The 19,313-nt window shown below is 38.9% G+C and overlaps 1 protein-coding gene across 4 annotated transcripts in view; it reads left to right on the forward strand.

Annotated features, from left to right (window-relative positions):
• The window catches only part of NAV2 (neuron navigator 2), a 385,416-nt gene that overhangs the window by 22,323 nt on the left and 343,780 nt on the right, over positions 1 to 19,313 (forward strand). The gene's annotated exons all lie outside the window — the stretch shown is intronic.

The following is a 19,313-nucleotide window of genomic DNA, read 5'->3' on the forward strand; positions in this document are numbered from 1 at the left end:
AAAATTAAATAAACTCTAATATCCTTCATGATAGTTTCCATATTTCTTCTGTGCAGATGGTTTAATGAGGCTTTATTTTTCCAGTAATTTTGTGTAAGATCTAAGGATTGGTTCTGTGGAATAGAGCTCACCTTTGTGAAGAATAACAGAGGGTGGTGTGCAATGACCCCTTGTTGAGTTGTACTCATAATTTAGATACTACAGTGGGGTGTTTGATTTGTGACTTCCCAGAAGTTTGTGCCTTTTTGAAACTTCCTTCCATACAAAATTAGCCCCTTTTTTTATAACACCAGCTGTATTAGAGTTTACTGAGAGTGTAACAGTGTAATTGGAGGGTTAGGGTTAATCTTCACTTCAGATTAAGCTCAGACATGTTCTTGGTGATGAAGAGTAAACCCAAAGTTTAAAAGCTCAAAATAAGTCTTGTTATAGTGGTTATAGACAACCAATCAAATTGTAAAGTTTATTTATATAAATGCACTTATAGAGTGGGTAAGGTGAAGAAGTGTCTTTAGAGTGGGCTTTTCTTGCTGTGGGCAGTTCAAAGTAAAGAATATTATTTCAGTACCATTTTTCCTCTTCAGGCAGTTACATGTTTCTCCCTGCTGATACTCGTTTGGTTTTTTTGTATTGAGGTTGTTTAGGGTTTTCTGGGTAGGTCTTTTCCCTTGTATTTTCTTTGCTTGTGGCATCAAAAGCATCAAAGCTGAAACCCATGGCCTCCTGCTTTTGGTTCTAGCCTGTGGTCTATTGTACATATAATTATGGGCTGTAGAAGAAAAACTAATGATGCCGTTGATAGTTGTGCTAATGGGGTGTGTGTTTGCTCTTCCTGTAAATAGAAAAAAATCATGTAGATTCCCATTTGAAAAGATGGGGAAACCTGGAAGAAAATGGCAACAATCATTGTGTGGGTGACTTGTTCTGGCACACATATTCTTGTGAAGCTTGTTATCTGTATTAACTCACTGCTTATGTAAGGGTCTGTCTGGTATTTAAGAGGAGGTCCAGAGGCTGTTCTGATTTTTTTTTTTTTGTTTGGGGTGCATGAGTAATTTATTTGATTAACACTGGAGTTTTGAGTGCACATGTTTACAGTGTTCTTTACTTACGGTACCTGTAGTAGCTCTGCACTTACTTCAGCCCCCAACAAAGACTAACGCTTTGTCTTGCCCCTTCTGTGAAGAATTTCCTGTTTTCAGGGGAAAGTAAGAAACCAATTCCTTCTTGAATGTCTTTTTTAGATGAGACTGCTACTTTTTAGATAGCTAACCCAATAAATGGGGTTGTAGAACACAGATTAAGCTTGTAGGTAATGGAAAAGTCCAAGTTTTATCTGCAATGTTTCTTCTGTGAATGAATGTCCAAGTATGAACTAGGCTGGAGCATCTGTTGTGTGCTTAATATTCTTTCCAGTATGGGCTCAATGACGAATTTGGGAAACCTTTAGCAGTTGTCTTTGTACAAGAATGATTTCAAGTAGGGTAAGTGCTCTACTTTTGTCTTTTTATTCTTACTTAAGAAAAATTGTGCTTCTGTCTGGCATGACTCCAAATGTGCCCTCCTAGCTTAATATGCTGGGCATGACACCATATGGTCCCTTGGGTCAGCTGGGATCAGCTGTCCCACCTGTTTCCCTTCTCAGCTTTTTGTGTAACCCCAGCCTTCTTTGCTGGTGGAATGGCAGAAGGAGCAGAAAGAACTTGACTCTATGTAAACACTGCTCATCAGCAACTCAAACATCCCTGTATTATCAGCACTGTTCTCAGCACAAATCCAAACCATACCTCCATATCAGCTGCTATGAAGAAAATTAACTCTACCCCAGAGAAAACCAGCATAGGCATCCCAAGGTCCTTTATTTAGTGATCTTTCCCAGCTATGCCTCTGCATTAAGGCTTATCTGTATGTTAGATCCTGAATGGGAAATGAGTAGTCCTTTGTGTAAACATAAATAGATAAAATTTTATCACTCAGAACAGCTATTTCCATGTAGTGAGTTACATCTAAAATGCAGAATGACTGATTAAGGAGAAGATAAATTGGAAGATGTTAGCAATAGCTTGTGAATAAAAATTGTTAACATTATAGGTGTCAGGGAAGGACTGATTAGTGGTTTTGGAGCTAGAGAATAAGGTGGGAAGAAGCTGGAAACAAGGGCTATAATACTGGAAATACATAATCCTGCTGCATTCTGTTGTGTAGTCCCTGCTGTGAGATGGTGGTCAAGGGGCTGTGGTGTTGATAGTGCAAAAATCTGAATGAAAGAACCCTTTTACACCACAGAACAGCTTCTCCCAGTCTTTTTTCTACACTTTCCCCATCATTCCCAAATAATCTTAAAGCAGTCAGTGTAAATTAGCATTATTTTGGGAAACACATTTCTTAAAGCTATTTCATACTTTTCATTTCTGTCTGGACTGTGATGAGACAGGCGAACGAGTGGCTGCAAGTTCTCCAAATGCTGGTACTTCCCCTTGGCCTTTACCATAGTCCTGGCCCCCAATTCTTGACTAGTAGCTGACCGAGGAGGAATCCTAGAACATCTCAGTGTCAAAAATCCTCAGGTGTTTTGAGGCTGGAGCCAAGTTGATGAGGATATGTGGTCAGAAGCTGGACTCAGCACTGGGGACAGTGCAAATTAAGTTAATTTAATGATTACCTGTATCTAACATGTATCTGTGCAGAGTAGAGGCATAGTGGACACGTGAGAGAGCATTTGAGACAGAGCAGTCCTGGGTAGCATAGGGTTTTTTTCCTCCTGTTTATGTTGCATTAACTTTGGTATTTCCTGTGTGTACACAGGTATTCCCCACTGAACTGGGTATTTACAGTCCTGCAGAAATATTTATAAAGCACTTGCATTTGCTGCTCTCTTAACAGCTTGGCACAAGCTCTAGGGAAGTGCTGCTGCTGAGAGTAGTAGGCTGCCTCCTTCTGTGGGATTTAGTGACTTATTAAATGTCTCAAATTTATGTCCATTATATTAATAGAAATGAAATGAGCAATACTACCTGACTTCAAAAATTATTCTTTTCTTTGCTATTGGTGTCATAAATTGCATTTTCCTGTGTGTCAAGCAAAACAGCAGTCCTGTACAAGAAATTACTCTCAATTTCCTTTCTCTTATTGCTGTCTCAGTGCTTACTGATTTGGTGGAAAGTATGTGGGTCTTCGTAATCTTTTTCCTCCTTTAGGAATTTATTTATTTTAGAAAATAATGACAGCAGACAGCACTTAAAGGTGTTGTCTGTGGTCTTGTAACTGATATTTCAAACGTTCTGGTTATACGCTATTTTTAAAAGAACAGCACCCTGCCCTTTCTGAGGGAAGAAATTGATAGAAAGCTAGGAAAGTCCCATAGTACTAATTATATCTGAGGCTATATGGGGATGAAGGTTAGACCGGAAGTTTGTCTTTGATTTGTGACCCCTGATTAGTTTAATTTTATATATGCATATAATAAATCAATTATAACTAACAAGGATAAAAATACTTTTAAAAACCAGCCACCTCTTTCTTCCCAGGCGACTGTCTCTCTTTTCAAGGAGTCTGAAGCTAATTTATCTCAGAGCTCTCTGTCCCTGATCTCTTCTTCCCTGTTGGGTCCCCCTCTCCACACTGTCCCTGTGCTGAAGGAAAAGCCCGACGTGAGCAGCTTTGCTGGAGCAGCTGTCTCCAGTCTCCTTTTGTGTTCTGCTGCCAGCTTGGATAACTCAGTGTGCTCTTTGGGAAGACACAGGAACCTCTTGGTTTGAGCAGCAAAGGTTGCAACAACAGACCTGTCATTTTTTAGCCCTGGCACTGCTTAAGATGAAACTCAGTCCTGCTCTGAGATCTTGCAGCAGGTGGAAGTGTGCTCTTATGGTTGGATTTCTGTGCTATGTCATGAGAAAGGGACACAGTCTCTGAGGAGAAATACCAGAGTCCTTGTAGGAAAAGCACCTTATAAGAAATGGAGCTTTGAATTTGTTTTTCAGCATCCATTAAATGCCCTTTAAAATCACTGTTTCAAAGTGATTTCTCAAGATGGCTTTTTTTGCAACATTTTTATATGGACTAATAGCTCAATTTGTTCTTTTTTGTTTGCCCATCAAACGCTCCTACCTTGGAACAGATTGGCTTGTGTTGTGACTTCTCAGCCAACTGGTCATGTTAGGGCATTGAGAGGGGAAACCTGGGAAAGGGAAATGAGGGCTGGGACATCAGGGCTGCCTTTTTCTCAGGTGAAGATTTTCTTATCAGGCAGGACTCTGAAAGAGACGGGCACTAGGAGCTGAAGTCAAATGCCTTCCAGGGATTTACAGAAAGGATTGTACATCATAGGAGAGCATCAAATACAAATCTTGTGTGTTGAACACCTGCAGTTAAGATGTAGTGGGGTAACATTTTCAACAGATTCTGTTCTTAAAGCTTTAATAAACATAGTTGGTGTCAGCCCTGCACCTTTATTCCACCTTAATCCCAGCCAGAAAAAACCTTAAGTTGTTGTTTTTAACCTTTAAAAGTATAGGCTTCTTGAGTAGTTTTTTATGTTAATTAAATAAGTTTTTAATGATAAGTTTTAAACAAAATGGGACTCTGAGTCATTGTCAGTGTCACAGTGCAGTGTGATCAGTGAGATTAATCAGCTGTGAGCAAGACACAGGCAAACAGTTGTTCTGAAAGGAAATTGTAAAACAAAAATGGAGACACTTTCATGTGTACAGGTGGAGCAGCTGTAAATAGTGCTTTGCTAATATTCCCAGTAGAATCTGAGGTGGCTCAAATCTGGGTGAGGAAAATGAAAAATGCAGTTGCTCCTTGTCATGGAGGCAACTGCTGGACTCCTGTGTTTTTTTGTTTTTTTTTCTTTTAGCCAGTAAGCATATTATCTGCTTTTTGAGGGTTAAGGTTTTGTATTTCATATCATCAATCATTTTCCGAAGGTGTTTGGAATACACGTTCTGCTATGATTAAACCAACCTTCCACTCTGGAGGGACAGGGTAACATTGCTACTAAAATACATCACCTAAGAAAATCAAGGTCTTTTTGTAACCTGGTATGGAAATAGGTGATGTTATTTTGCTGTAGTAGTACACTGCTTTTTCTTGCTTTACTCTCAAAAACGGGAACTGTAAATTTGAAGTGACCTGGTTTTGTACATTTTGAGTACTGATCTTACTGAGATTATATATATAGTGCTTACTACATCAGTTCACTGTATTGCATAAACTAAAACAAATCCATTTGTAGCAAAATCAGTAATTGAGAGCAAGTGATTTTCTGTCTGGTTTTGGTTTGTTGTTTTAGATATTTTTTTTTTGAAGGTGGTGTGAGGTTAGCTTCTCTTCTTACACCACATTGCAGGGTGTTCTCTACCTTTCAGTAAGACAAATTGAGCCAGTTTCAGAGGAAATCCTTCACATTAAAGTTTTCATAACATACATTGTTTTCTTGGTTTTTTCCAGTCCTAAGCTGATCTCGCTATTAATGGGGTGTGTTGTTTTGTTGGTGTTTTTGTTTTGTTTTGTTTGGGAAATTGCTTATTCCCATTTCTTCTGCTAGTAAAAGTGAGATTGCAGATTCTGTTGTTTATCAGCCAGGAATGAGCTGTGATACAGAGCAATAGGAATTACTGCTCAAAATAATGTGAGTTATCATTTTTTTCCTAGTTTCTTTGTAGTGGTCCTTTACCTTCAGAATAAATCTTGTCTGTGGAAGAAAGGTGTGGGTTTGTTTATTGTGGGGGTTTTCTATACTCCAATATATTTTCACTCAGATTGGTTTTTTTCCCTTCAAAAGTTTATTTTTATGAAGTACACACTCTTGATTAAATTCCATGTACAATATACAATCTTCTGTGGATAACAGAAAAGGATGCATGAAGAAAAAATCCAGCTCCTGACATTTTCGACATCCCTGAAGGATATGGCTCCAAATAAGGCAGGTGACAAACTTTCTGTTATTTCAGTGGAATTCAGTTTGTACTCCAGGTTTTTTAAAAAAACCAACAAACCACACAACCCTCAAACAAACAAAAACCCTCAAGCACAAAACACTAAATCTGCTTGAATCTCAACTCTTTAAGCACTTCATTTTGGGAGTGTGAAGAGGTTCTTTTCATATATTAACTGCAGGACTAAATATTTACCAGGTCAAAGCATGGGCAGCAGTTGCTGCCTTTATTTTCTCAAAGGAATAGAAGTATTTTGCATTCAGTTCTATGCATTTACCATGTTTCTATCTGAACTGACCATTGCTATGAATATGAAAATGAAGATGTAAATTATAGCTATTCAGTGTATTTTTTGTATTAATGCTATTTTAATTTTTTAGATGATGATTCTTTGTCCACTGGGTTGGAAATGCATTCATTATTTCTTTCTTTTAAAAGTAAATATTGAAGAATTGGTAGACAAAATATAGTTGAGTAAGCTACTGCCTCTTTTTTTCATGCCAGTTGTGCTGGGATCTGTTTTTTGCTGTTGAAAGCAAACTTAGTCTTATCTTCAGTCATTTTTAGAAGTGTAAGCAGAAATGAAAGTTAGAAAACTCACGCCATAAATTTTATGGTTGTCTTTTGGTCTGTGCTCCTGATAAAAACTGGACTCAAACATGTTTGAATCAGAAAAAAAAAAAGAGGATGAAATAGTCTTTTCGACAAAACTGGCCTAACAGCTACTATTTACTGATTAGTGGCTTCTAAAGTGAAAATTTCATTATCAGTAATGATAGCTGCCAAAAACCTGCTTGTTCTCAAAATTGCCATTACCATTACATTCATTAGCTTGAATCTCTTTGCAGATATCTCCAGCTATTTAAGGTCAAAATAGCACTTAATGGGTTTAAGTAATCAATAGCCCCAAAGACTTCTGAAGATCTTGGCACATAAAATATTAATAGTTTATATTTATCTTTTTAAGAATCTACTAAGCTCTGTTAACACATTACAAAATGCTAAGATTGCAAAGTGCCTCTATTAAATGATGTTAAAATGCCTCCAACAAGCCTGAGATGCTTGTTTTATGTATTGATGTAAATAAATGCTATTTTTATTCTGTTGAAGTACATAGCTAGTTTGAAGTTCAGTGTTGAGTTTGATCTGCTGACAGACTTGTTTTACTGCATGATGGCAAGGTAGTCTTAAAAAATGTAATTTTTCTGCAATCCTTGTATTTGAAACTACAGAATATTTCTCTGATAAGAAAAATCCTTTAACACACTTTCCTGTAAGTAAATAGTAAATATCTGTTCAGCCCAATTCTGTTTAATCTGGGGGCATAATTAAGGTGTGTGGTTAACACCCACAGCTGGTTCAGGCACTGCAAACAGTAGGAAGTGCTGAGAAGGGTGCAGGTTGATGGATGTCAGGGTGCACTTCTAAAATCCCACAGCAACTCAGAATTAATAACCTGTTGTAACTATCAAGCATTTCAAGAGGAATGGTAGTTTCTAGCGGAATTTGGAAGATGAGAATGAGTCTCAGCCTAATTATCTTACAGAGTTAATGTGACTGCTCATCTTAGATCTTACTACAGCCAAACTTCAAATTCTCTTTTAGCCTCCTATGTCTAGTAAATGAGATTTGTTTATACTTTACTAAAATTAAATATACTCTTTTCTCTACTGGAAGCTGGACATCTTAAAGAAGGGTCTTTTTCATTAAAAACATTGATGGATAAACATACCAGGGGAAATTGCTATTGATCCAAATAGCAAGATAGTTCTATCTGGTCAGTCTTCTGCATTACTTAACATGGCCATTGTAGTCATATTGGCAATTTTTATTTAATGGCCCCGCATTCTTCATAATGTGTACAGAAAATGGAAGAGATTATGATATTTTTATTTAATTGATATTCAGCTGCTTTCAAGGTGAAACTGGGGATAAAAAAAAAAAAAAAGAAAATTCACAATTCCTGCCAGACTTGGCTTTACTGTGGGAGTACTTGAAGACCTTTACTTGGAGCATATGGTATGAAATTGCTGCTGATTTGGGTGTCATGAGTTTAAGCATAGAAACAGTTGGATACTGTCAGTCAGTAGCTGCCAAAAATTGAAATTTAATGAGGCAAGCTTTAACCTGCATACCTAGTGGGTACCTGTCTCTCAAATATCACCTGCATACAATTTATTCTGCATACAAGATGAAAGACTTTTTTTCCTAGTGACATATTTGTACTGAAACCTGATAGACCTTTTAAGCTTTGTCTTTTCTTTCCTCTTAAGCAATTGTGTGGCATTATTTATATTGAATTGTACTTAGGGGAGAAGAGGGAGGCTGAAGGACTCTCCTGTCCATCTTCTAAGAGCATGTTTTTAAAACATCACTGTTCTATCCATCCTTCAAGGACATGTTTTTGAAATGTGAAGAGCTATTTCTAGAAAACTTTAAGGCCACCAGTTAATTTTTGTTTAATCTTACCTCTCTCCTCTTAATAAGGCAGAAAAGTTGGTGAGTCTGGTAGCTGAATATCTCTCTGCTCCAATGCTTCCCTTGCTGCTCTGGATTGTAAACACCTGAGTTCTTGTTATCTCCCTCCTGCTGGCAGTGCCATTAGGGAGGTTTTAAATAGTACCAGCACGATGCTGGCTGCTGTCGAGATTCAAAATCCTGTTATGACTGTAAACTGTGAACCGTGAAATATTGGAGGACAGAGGTTGAGTGAGTATTCTGCTTATCTGCCTAAGATTTGGCTTTCCTTTTGCTTTGAAAGAAAAAAAAAAAGGTTGACTCTCCTAGTTTAGGGAAAAAAAAAGTAGAAGAAAAACCTGCATGTGTGAAACAGCGGTGTATTGAACAAAGCCCCTAACAAATGTCCATTTTTTTCTGTATTATCTCATTCCTGACTGACAAACAGAGAAAGCATCATGTTTGGAGCACAGTAGTAAGCACTACAGTCTGTTCTCCTGATGGTGTCCAAGATCAGTGCTTGTACATTGGAAGGTATAAAAACCCCTATCTTCCCATTTTATGTTATCAAAGGAGGTCCCTTCCTTCCTAGCTGTTGCTGTAGTTTGTCCATCTGAAGTTGTAAGGGAATACTAAATAACACTTGGTGGAGACCTTAGCTCTTATTTCTTCTGAGAAAATGCTCTGTTCTTTTAGGAGGATCTATGCAAACGGCTTATGTTTGTCTTATTGAATGGTTTTATTTGTAAACTGTTTTATTTGTAAATCTGGGTAACTGTACATCCCAAATTCTGTAATTTTTGGTTAATTGCTTGACCTTTTCTTGGTAATGCTGTGTGTTTGTGTGTTTTGCTTCTGCTGCTTCCATGTGTTTTCTACTGCAGACACATAAGCTTGAGCCTTTGCTGTCAAGTGTTTCTGCCAACCTGTCTGGCTGATGGTTTCCTTCAGACCAGTTTAGTGTTTGTAAATAGGCTTGATGCAAGTCATGTCACAGCAAAAATAATGAAACCCCCTGTATTAAGTGCTATGCTAGTTCAGTGATGCTGATAAGATCAGTTTGTCCCTACATCAGTGTAATTTAGAGAAATTGCTGTGTTGTGAATGGAATTTTAACAAGAAGTCCCCACAGGAAAAAAGGGCAGTTAAATTAAAATGATGTTTAAATCAGAACAGCACAGAGACGACATTGGATATAAATCAACTATGTTAATGGCAAACAAAGCTAATTATGGAAAGGGTGGTGTGAGAATGTTGTGCCTTGGTTTTGTTGTTTGCACCTATTCATTTGTGATATGTTGATGTTTTAATTTTTTTCCATCGCGTGGATTTGATGTTAAGATAGATAATATAGTTTTTTCAATGTAAAATGACAGCTGGACCACAAAACTTAAAACTTAAGAACTGCTACAGTACAAGTAGAGGAGAAAAAAAAAAGCCCATACAAAGAGTTAGTAGGCAATAATGAACTGCAGGATCTTTAATTTTGTAATATTTATGTCTTTGATTTAAAAAAAATAAAAATCAGATATTCTTATTTAGAGAGATGCCATAAATTGCTTGGTTGTGAAATAAACCTGTAGTGCATCTTGGATATAATTGCCCCCACCTCCCCACTCTAGATAAAAAAATAGGGAAATCAGATTTGTCTTGGTTGCTCTGAAGCAAAATGAGACAGAGGTGTAAGATATGTGGAAACTATCTGCAGCAAGAGCAAGTATCCCTCATGTCAGCTGGTCCTTGTATACATGAGATGTCTTCACATCACTGGTGGAGAAGGCTGTGACTGAGGGCCCTTTTGGTACAATGTACCACCCAGACAGTTCTGCTTGTCCCTCCAAAGTCCTGCTCATAGCCTCTAATTTTATCAGTGAGCTCACTGTCACTGCACATCAATCCCTGCCTCTCCTAGACCCCTGTAAAACTTTTTCTCTGGTTGGTTGAAATGGCTTGAACTAAAAAATGTTCATTAACCCCAAAAAATTGAGACTGACATTTTGTAGCCTTCTTTTAAACAGTGTTTGAGCCAAGCATTTTGAGCTCCAGCTCATTCCTATTCAAGTCTGAATTTGGAGGAGTCTAGAAGAGCTGGGCTGGTGTAACTGTTGTGCTTGAGAAAGGGACTTGATTGGGAGAGCTGGCGGGTCCCCAGAATGCCACAGGGGACCCTTGGTTTGCCTCATCAACCATTATTATGCTGACTTGAAAAAAATGTCACTAGGACTAGACGTTATCTTCAAGTAATATGGGATCAGCACCTTTATCAGTGCTCAGGATAGACATGACAGACTGTACTCTGAAGGAGCAGGGTGCTTTCTTCCTTTCCCTGCACAGTTTTTACTCTATGGCATGAGTTATTAGGTTACAATATTTTATTGATGGGGAGGAGGGAGAGAAAGGATGATCATGATGATAATGTAATAGAACATTGTAATGGTAAGTGTTAAAATAATAATCTACGTGTAATCAATACCTAACTCTCTTATGGTTGATCAGATATGCAGATGCTGGGTTTGAATTTTACACCTACCTTATCTACTGTAGAAGTGCAATGTGATTGGCTTCAAAATGCAAGTGAATTGTAGTTGCAGCTGGAGAGCTCAGAATTTGGAGATGGGATGTACTATCTTGAGTCTTTTTCCATGAGGTGGGAGTTGGATGTTTCTTTATTTACCAGCCAGGTGACATTTTGCTTTTTAAACCTTGGTATGCCCTGGACTTAGCTCTATTCACCACATTTTGTCCTTGCTTCAGTTTCACTCCTTTCCATTGTCCCATTTCAATTTCACTCATTCCTGTGATCCCATCTTCCCCTGTCTTCATCCAGTCTCAGTCCCTTCCTGTAGGGAAAACTTGCTGGGCTGGTGCTGACCTTCAGCTGGTGGGAGAGGCCATTGTTGAACCACAGCTTCCCAAGGATTCCAGTTCTCCTGCTTGAATGTGTGTTTGCTGGAGGCCTTCCCATGAGGTTATATTGGAAAGACTGTGGGAAGTTTTGATTCTCTTAGAGGAGAAATTAAGAAATAAATTTCCCATCAGTAAATTTAATCTGAAGCCTATAAAGAAGAGACAACCTGATAGCAGACAGAGCAGCAGTGTCAGCAGCTGTCAGACCTCAACTGACCAGTAGGGTGCTCTGATGGATTTCACTGCAGCATTTATATCAAAAGCAATTAAAAAATCCAAATTTGCCTCTTTTTGGTCAGAGTTTAAATGGACTCTTAATTGCCAACAGCAAGAGCAGGTCCTGAGGCAGAGAAGCTGATGGCAACTGGCAACTTTCAGAAGGATCTTGGCAACTTGCAGTATCTGTCTCTGTTTCTCTTTGGGTACTCTTCCTATGTCCCTGGGGAAAAAGAGAGCTGTAACTGCAGAGAATATTTATAATCATCAGATTGTCAGAGTTCTTTGTACTACCCTGTGCAGAGGAGCAATGCCTGAAGTTCTTGTCTTGCTGTGATGTACACACTTTCTACAAATTTGTTTTAGCTTTTCCTGATCATTTTTGTGGGATATGAATTTGAAAAAAACATGGACCTTAACTCTCTAGGAGCTGCCACATGAACTTGGTGTCCTGTGTAAGCTGATGCAAGAAATATGAGAGGTAGGAAACAAAGTCTGGGAATATGGGAATATTTCTGCTCATGTCTTGTAGATCCTTACTGCAATTATTCCTCTTTCATATTTTGGATTAATCATTGCTTACAAACAGTGTGGGTTTTTTGTGTTCTGGAGATTAAGAACTGATGTAGGCAGAAATTGTTGTGGGCTGTTGTTGGAGATCAGAGTTGGTGTTTTTGGCTCCTTTCTGACTGCAGAGATCTGCTGCTGGTGTGCGCACTATTTGAGCCTGCATATCCCCAAAATGATCTAACCAAACTTTCCCAAAGCAATCCATTAGGATTTTCACTTTATCTCCATAGTGCATGCTGAAGGAGCACCTGGGAGTGGAATTTAAGGAGAAATAAAATTTATTAAAAGCACTAAGTGTGCTTCAGTTCTGTTGCAGTCCGCAGCCTCAGGATCTCGTCCAGGGAAGCAGCAGGATTCTGGGGACCAGCATCGAACACCAACGAGACGGGCTCCCGTTCATGAAACCATTTTTTCAGCATGGAAACAAACTCAGGTCCAGAACAGAGAGCCCCGAACAGAGGCTGAGCAGGGGTTTTAGAGGGACAGAACTCTCAAGGGTCCCCACCTTTGAGGGTGGAGTTCAGGGTCAGGGACCACTAGAAACACAGCAAGGGAGAAACCCTCCAGGGACTCAAACCCAGTCAGAACACCTGGGCCACCCTTCACAAGGGGTTTGGGGTGGGACAGTGTAACTCTTTGTCTTCCCCAGGCACGTCGCCACAAGTTCAAATATCATTTAATCATGGCTGCTTTTGTCTTTTTCTCCTTCTAATTTCTGAAAATTTAAAGGAGTAAAGTTCAGTTAGTCAAGAGTGTAACTTACTAAATGAATGGTCCAAGGCTTTTAGACTTGGGTTTATTGCATTTTAGGTATTTAAGCTTTGGTCAAATATTTTTTTCTTCTGGCTTTGACACTGTCAGCAGGAGAATCTTCCTTATTTTCCTTTGTTCCACTCTAAAGGAAATATTAAATTCCTCTTAAAGTCACAAGAGCTTTGAGACAGGGGTTTTAGGAGAAAAGACAAATATTTCCGTAAATAAAAGTGAGATTTTTGGGGGGATCTATGTGAATTAAATTTCATAAAGTCGTTTTTAGGTGGTTACAATACAGGTACAATTGAATATTATCCAGATCCTTTTTGGGGAGTACTTATAGTTTTTTGGGGCAAAATTCTTGTCTTAGGAAAAATGCGGGGCTGGCATGGCAGTAGTGAGAGATCATGCTGGATAAGAGCAGTGTAGGAGAGGGTGCAGGCAGCTAACTTAATTCATGGCCATCGAGGTTCTCTGGGGATCAGTCCTCAGCTGCTGCGAATTATCACAGCTTCATTAATGCAAGTGAGTGATGTCAGGCTGTTCCCAGCTGATGTTCCAGCCTTGTGGCTGTAAAACCTTGGGTGATCAGCATGGCTTAGTGTTTGCCTGTGTGTTCATGCGTTCACACAATTATTTAATGTATTAAAATGTATTTAATGCATTAAACACAGGAATTTCAGACTTGATATGACTGTCACCGCAGAAGGGCATTCCAAGGATTTCTGTGAGCGGGGCATTAAGGCAGAGCAGAAAAGATGCTACATCCAGTTGGAATCCCTTCCAGGCTGAGGTATTTGGTGCTGCTATCTGCCTATTTGAAGTTCCAGTCTGGCTGGTACACTTCCCTTTTGAAGGAGAACCTGATGCTGTAGCTCCCTGAAGCTCACATTTTGGGCTGAATGCTACAGGAACTGAATTGCTGGATATGCCAGCCCTCTGAGAGCACCTTTCTACTTGTGGTTGTAATAAACTGCTGCTGGCTTTTGACTCTCAGAAAATTCAGGCTCCAGCTGTGGGGTGACTTCAGCTGTCCCAAATGGGACATCCTTTCTGTGGTCTGTGTGCTGGTGGATTCTGCTGAGGGAGAAGCAGACTGAGATCTAATCTGTCTGGAGCCGAAAAGCATTGATGAACCATTTCCCTAGAGATTACGAGCTAATGGTTTGTCCATAAAGCCATGCAGCTTTTCCCATTTCTTTGGGAAATGAGTAGAGCTGGAACAGAATCATATGGTGCATTGTGATAGCCTAATGCTCTTACAGAGCTGGGTGTTATTACCCAAGCTGCTTTAGTGGACAAATTAGACATGCAGAATCTCCAGATTTTACTTAATTCAGATTTTAATTAACTCAGTGTAATAAGATGTAAGCACATTAATATCAACAAAACTGTTATCTACTAATATTTAGATGAACAAGCCAAGGGTATTGTTTTCATACAAAGACCGGTGAGGTTAGGAATAATTGGCAACTTTTTTAGGAATTTGGAACATGCTTTTGAAATAATCTTGCATCTTCAGTGGTAGATTTCAAATAATAGCTGTGCTGTGGAAAGTGCTTGTATGGGATTTTTTTACTATCACATGTTTGTTTTTTTTAAGCTTATACTTGAAAAATTGATGGAGTCATTTGCATTCACTAGCTTGGACAGATGGTGTGATCCATAACAAAATACTCAATAGCATACTAAAAAGGATCATTTCAGCACCTATCCCCTGAAGAAGACTTTCATCCAGACAACAAGGAAAGGCCTCTAAAATCCAAAATCCTCACACAGGCCTTTCCAAGGTGAAAGCATTACCTGAGCACTGGCAGGTGCACACTTGCTGTGGCTCTGCTGGAGCTCAGGCTGCAGGGCATCTACACTGGGCAAGGCTAGAAAATACCAGCTGAAAAAAGAGCCATCTCCTGCATTTGCTTAAGAGTATTTTCTTGGGAATTGGGAGTTCTTCACCTGCCACTGGGGTTGCTTCTGGATGCAGTTAACCCGGTGGCAGGAGATGCTCAGGGCACTGCTGTATGAGGAAATCAGTAACCAAGGGAGACCAGGACATCCCAAATTGCTACAAGGCACTGAGAGGAAATGAGAGTAGCTGTGCTCTCTTGTATCCCAACAGGAATGTAGATGTCCTTTGATGAGCTATTTAGGCTGTGTGTACAAGACTAATTGTATGGAAATGTTGTAGGAGTCCAGCTTATATTTATTTAGAAAAAAATCCCAAACACCACTTTATCTTTTGATCAAAAGAGAAGAAGAAGGAAAAAAAAAAATTGTGTTTTCCACCATCTGCTTACTCTAGCATGGTTTAGTGTTTTTTATTATGTGGAGACCTTGGAAAATTTGGAACTGATTTCAGTAACCTCTGTTCTGTGTCACTTGTGTTATGTCTTCATCTTGCATGGAGACCAGGGAAAGCCTGATTGTCAGAGTATTTTTAAAGAAAATTCATTGGAGAGGACAATTTTTTTTAGTAATACTTGTAAATTATTTTAGCTAAAATAACCACTGGAATTATATTAAAGAACACATATGTGGTTGGAAATTAGGAGAAAAGAAAAATGTTTCAGATACTGCCAACTGAGCAAAGCTGCAATATTTTCTTAAAGTCAAGCTGTGTTTTCTCATTTTTGCACATCACAATCAGTAGTAAAGTCTTTGGGCCTAAATAAGATACTGTTTTACTTCTGAAACCACAATTTCTGTTCTGTTGTCAGCAGCAGCCCCAGTGCAAACCAGCCTACAGAAATTAAGATTTCAGCAGAGTTCAGTAAAGGGACAATTGTAGACCCACTTGGGAAAGTCCCAACTGGTACAGGAGGATTTCTTGGAGGTAATTGTACTCCCCTACGAACTGTTTTGTACTAAACTGCTAGCAATAAAGGCAAGACCTTTAAAGGCTCAAAATGTTGTTTTATAGAAATGGTTGATACTTTTAAGAGAGAAGTCAGCCCTGGAAAGCTTCATGCTCACACAAATGTGTAATTTATTTTTTTTTTTTATTCCCATACCACCCCCCCCCCCCTCCCCCCATTATGGGGAGCAACGGGGCTAATCACTAAATATTTATTTTGTGTGACTGTTATGAGGAAAATTTGGCAGATCTTGCTCATCATCCAGTTCAGCCCAGCATTTATGCTGCTAAACAAGGCATGTTATTACATACACCTTAAAAGTTTTGTGTGCTGCCAGATGTGTTTGCAGAGTAAGGGTTATAGAGGTATGGGTTATCTCAGTTCAGCTGAAGCAGCCTGTGGTGCTGTGTTTGATTTGAGACGTGATGGCCAGGTTGCTGCCACCAGGGCTTGGATGATGTTTTTGGACACCATCTCTCTCTCATCATCTCATCATCTCTCTCTTTTTTTTTTTTAATGTGAAAGAATGGGTTTGTAAATTATAAAGGTGTTGTCTCTTGAGTCCCCACTGCCTGACCCTGGTACATAGGGGCCATTGCACAGTCTCAGGCACTTGTGGATTTGTTTTTAGGGTTCCTATCCTTTTCCATATTGCTTTCTGTATAGGAAAAGTATGGTTTTAGGATGTAATGGTACTTCAATGTGAGAGTAAATTACAGAATATGAAGTGATGCATATTTTTACTCTTTTCTGACCCTTTGTTTTCAGTTTGGCTGAACTGGTTTCTGTAAACACTCGTGATCCCCGTGTCTGGTGTCAAACCCTTTGGGCTCTTAGTTTGGGACCAATATCCAGAGCAGGTATTACACGTAAAAATAAACATGGTTTGGAAACATCATATAGCCTCAAATTCTGGATGACAGCTATATTAATGATATTCCATATGGATGAAAAATGGACATTAGTCATGTCCTTTAAACTAGTTTATATTAAGCATTTGGACCATTCAGTTCAATAATCTTTTGGTCAATAAATCCTTTGATGAATCCTTTAATTGCCAAGTCCACTTTAGTTACCTAAACTGTATAGAGTTTTGCTTTAAATGAAAATATCTAATTTTTCCTTTTCAAAGCTTTCATTGCCTGTTGTTTTCAGTTCAGTATAAGACCCTAGAGAGCCCTGTATCTATCCTAACATGCTTTCTCAGAGTTAGGGTTAGGCCAGTAGACGGGGTTCATTTCTTGTTTCTGTCACAGATTTTGTGTGTGAGTCAAGTGCTTTATCATTCTGCACATTGGTTCCCAATTAGCAAATGACATTCTGTAATACCAGCCTGCCCATGCTTATATATGTTGTGAGATGTTTGACCAGCCTGAATTTGTCATTGTTTGATTATCAGAGCCTGATCCCTTGTAGCCCCAGTCTGAGAGTCCCTTGGCCTTCAGTACAGTCAGCAGCAGGAAACAAACATGACCATCACAAGCCTGGAATCCTCACTTACTTTCAGTACTGTCTAGATGAACATTGGCTGTTCCTGGTGCTTACATGCCATATTCTTGGGGAAGTACATTGCTTTTTCTTGTTTTTGTTTTCTTGATGTTGCTGATATGCACTTTGTTTGTGTTTAGACATAATTTTGGCTCACTGTGTAAAACAGTCTATTAAATATTGCTTTTTCAGAGTATCTTCTTGGTAATAAAGATGTGGTAATCATTTGGTGGTACATTTCCAGATGAACATATTGAACAGCCCTTAATTTGAAAGCCCATCTAGGTCATCTGTCATTTACTGCTGACACACACATCAATTTTCTTTTTCTTTTTTGTTTGTTCCTTTTGATTTTGTTCCTTTGCAGCTCCTGAGAAGTGTAATGATCTAAAGGTGTTTCCTCATGCCACCCAAGAGAAATAACTTCAGATGGATACAGCTAGGTGTTGAAGGGCCTCCCTGCTAGGGAAACAGAGGCTTGAAATTGAAGTTCATCTGATGAAAAGGCAAAACAACTTCTCAGCTTTTAAAACTGCACCTGCAGATGGAAGGATAAAGTTACTGAACATGGCTTTGCTCTTTAGTAATGCAGCCCTCCCAATGCCCAAGTCAATGACAAGGCAACTGCTGAGCCATAATTTCATTTACTGTGCCTGATTGTGGGTAAGGTGATACCAGTTTATTATTGCAGCCTGTTATTACAGCAAAAATATCCTGGTGGTTTTGCCACTGAACATTGTGGGATTAGTCCTTTACATGAAGAGGACTGACAATGTTAATGCAGTGTTACAGAGTCATGCTTGGGTTTAAAATGTTCTGTCTTGAAGGGAAAGGGGCAACTGTGCTGTAGTCTGGAAGGATGTAGAAACCTGTAATTCCCTCCCAGTGTAGATTACTTATACTGTCCTGCTGAAATTTGGAAATAAGAATCCTGTATGCACTGGCTAAACAATGGGTCAAAGACAGGACTGGCTCCTTGCCTTTTCAGGCTTTAAGTTGCTGAGATAACTCTTCTGTGTTCCCTAGTTTCTGTGTCAGATTTCCCCTGTGCAAGCACATGCCATGGTAGGGCTGTATGTCAGCTTTATTCCTGGTATCTTTCAGATGCATTGTGATTCGTAACAGAGGCTCAGTGCCCTGGGTCTGAAATCAATGTTAATAAATTGTCAATTGTTTAATAGATCTACCAGTCAGGCAAATCAGGATCTTTAACTTTTAATTAGTGGCCTTGATCTGAAAAGGAACATTTAAGTTAAAACAAATCACTTGTGTCTCAGCCAGATGGAGACTGTTCTTTTCCTTTCTTAAGGTAGGCAGAGCTTGTTCCTGCCCTCATTCAGCAATACATAAAATGTACATGTCAGGCTGAAATGGCTTCAAAGGACCTGGGATGAATGCAGTATTTAACTTGCTAGCAGCAGCTGAGCATAAAGACTGATTAGAGCAGTTACTCAAGATGGATTCAGATTATTAGGTAATATGGAACAAATGTCAACAAAAATAAGGTGAATAACTGTAGGCATATCCTGACAGTGATTTATTAGGCCTTCAGTGTAGTGGACCGCTAATAATCTCCCAGGGGATGGTGGAGTGATCCCCCTTTAGAACATTTCCAGGTGGGTCAGTGACATGCCAGCAAATATGCTGGAGACCTTATGTCCCTTTTGTCTGCTTGCCACCATTCTTGAACTCTAAGTATTGTCTCCACTCTAAACAGGGTAATAATCATAAATATTTTTTCATAAATGCTGTCATCAACCTGGAAGTAGTCCTACAGATAGTACAGTACTTACTTGGTTTCTTGAAGAGAAATCTAAAGTATCTCTGAAACAGCCTTTCTGAACCTTGCAGTAAAATTTAAGTATGACTTGAATAACTTAACGTCAAGCCCAGTTATTTTAATGTTCACTGGCCTTCTATTCAAGACTTGAAGAATTATACTTGAAATAGCTGAATAGAGTTGATATAGTTGAAAATAATGATTTATATTGAAATCTTCAAGAACAAGACCTCAGAGTAAATAATGTTTCTGAATTGTAACAATGATTCTCAAGAATATAATTTACATCAATATTCTCTATTTAAAAAATAATGGAAGATGTGAAACATGTTTTCATTGTGGTCCATT

Source organism: Pseudopodoces humilis, chromosome 7 (assembly GCF_049639895.1).
Source record: "Pseudopodoces humilis isolate 2021_Gansu_Grassland_sample_001 chromosome 7, ASM4963989v1, whole genome shotgun sequence".
Lineage (NCBI taxonomy): Eukaryota > Metazoa > Chordata > Aves > Passeriformes > Paridae > Pseudopodoces > Pseudopodoces humilis.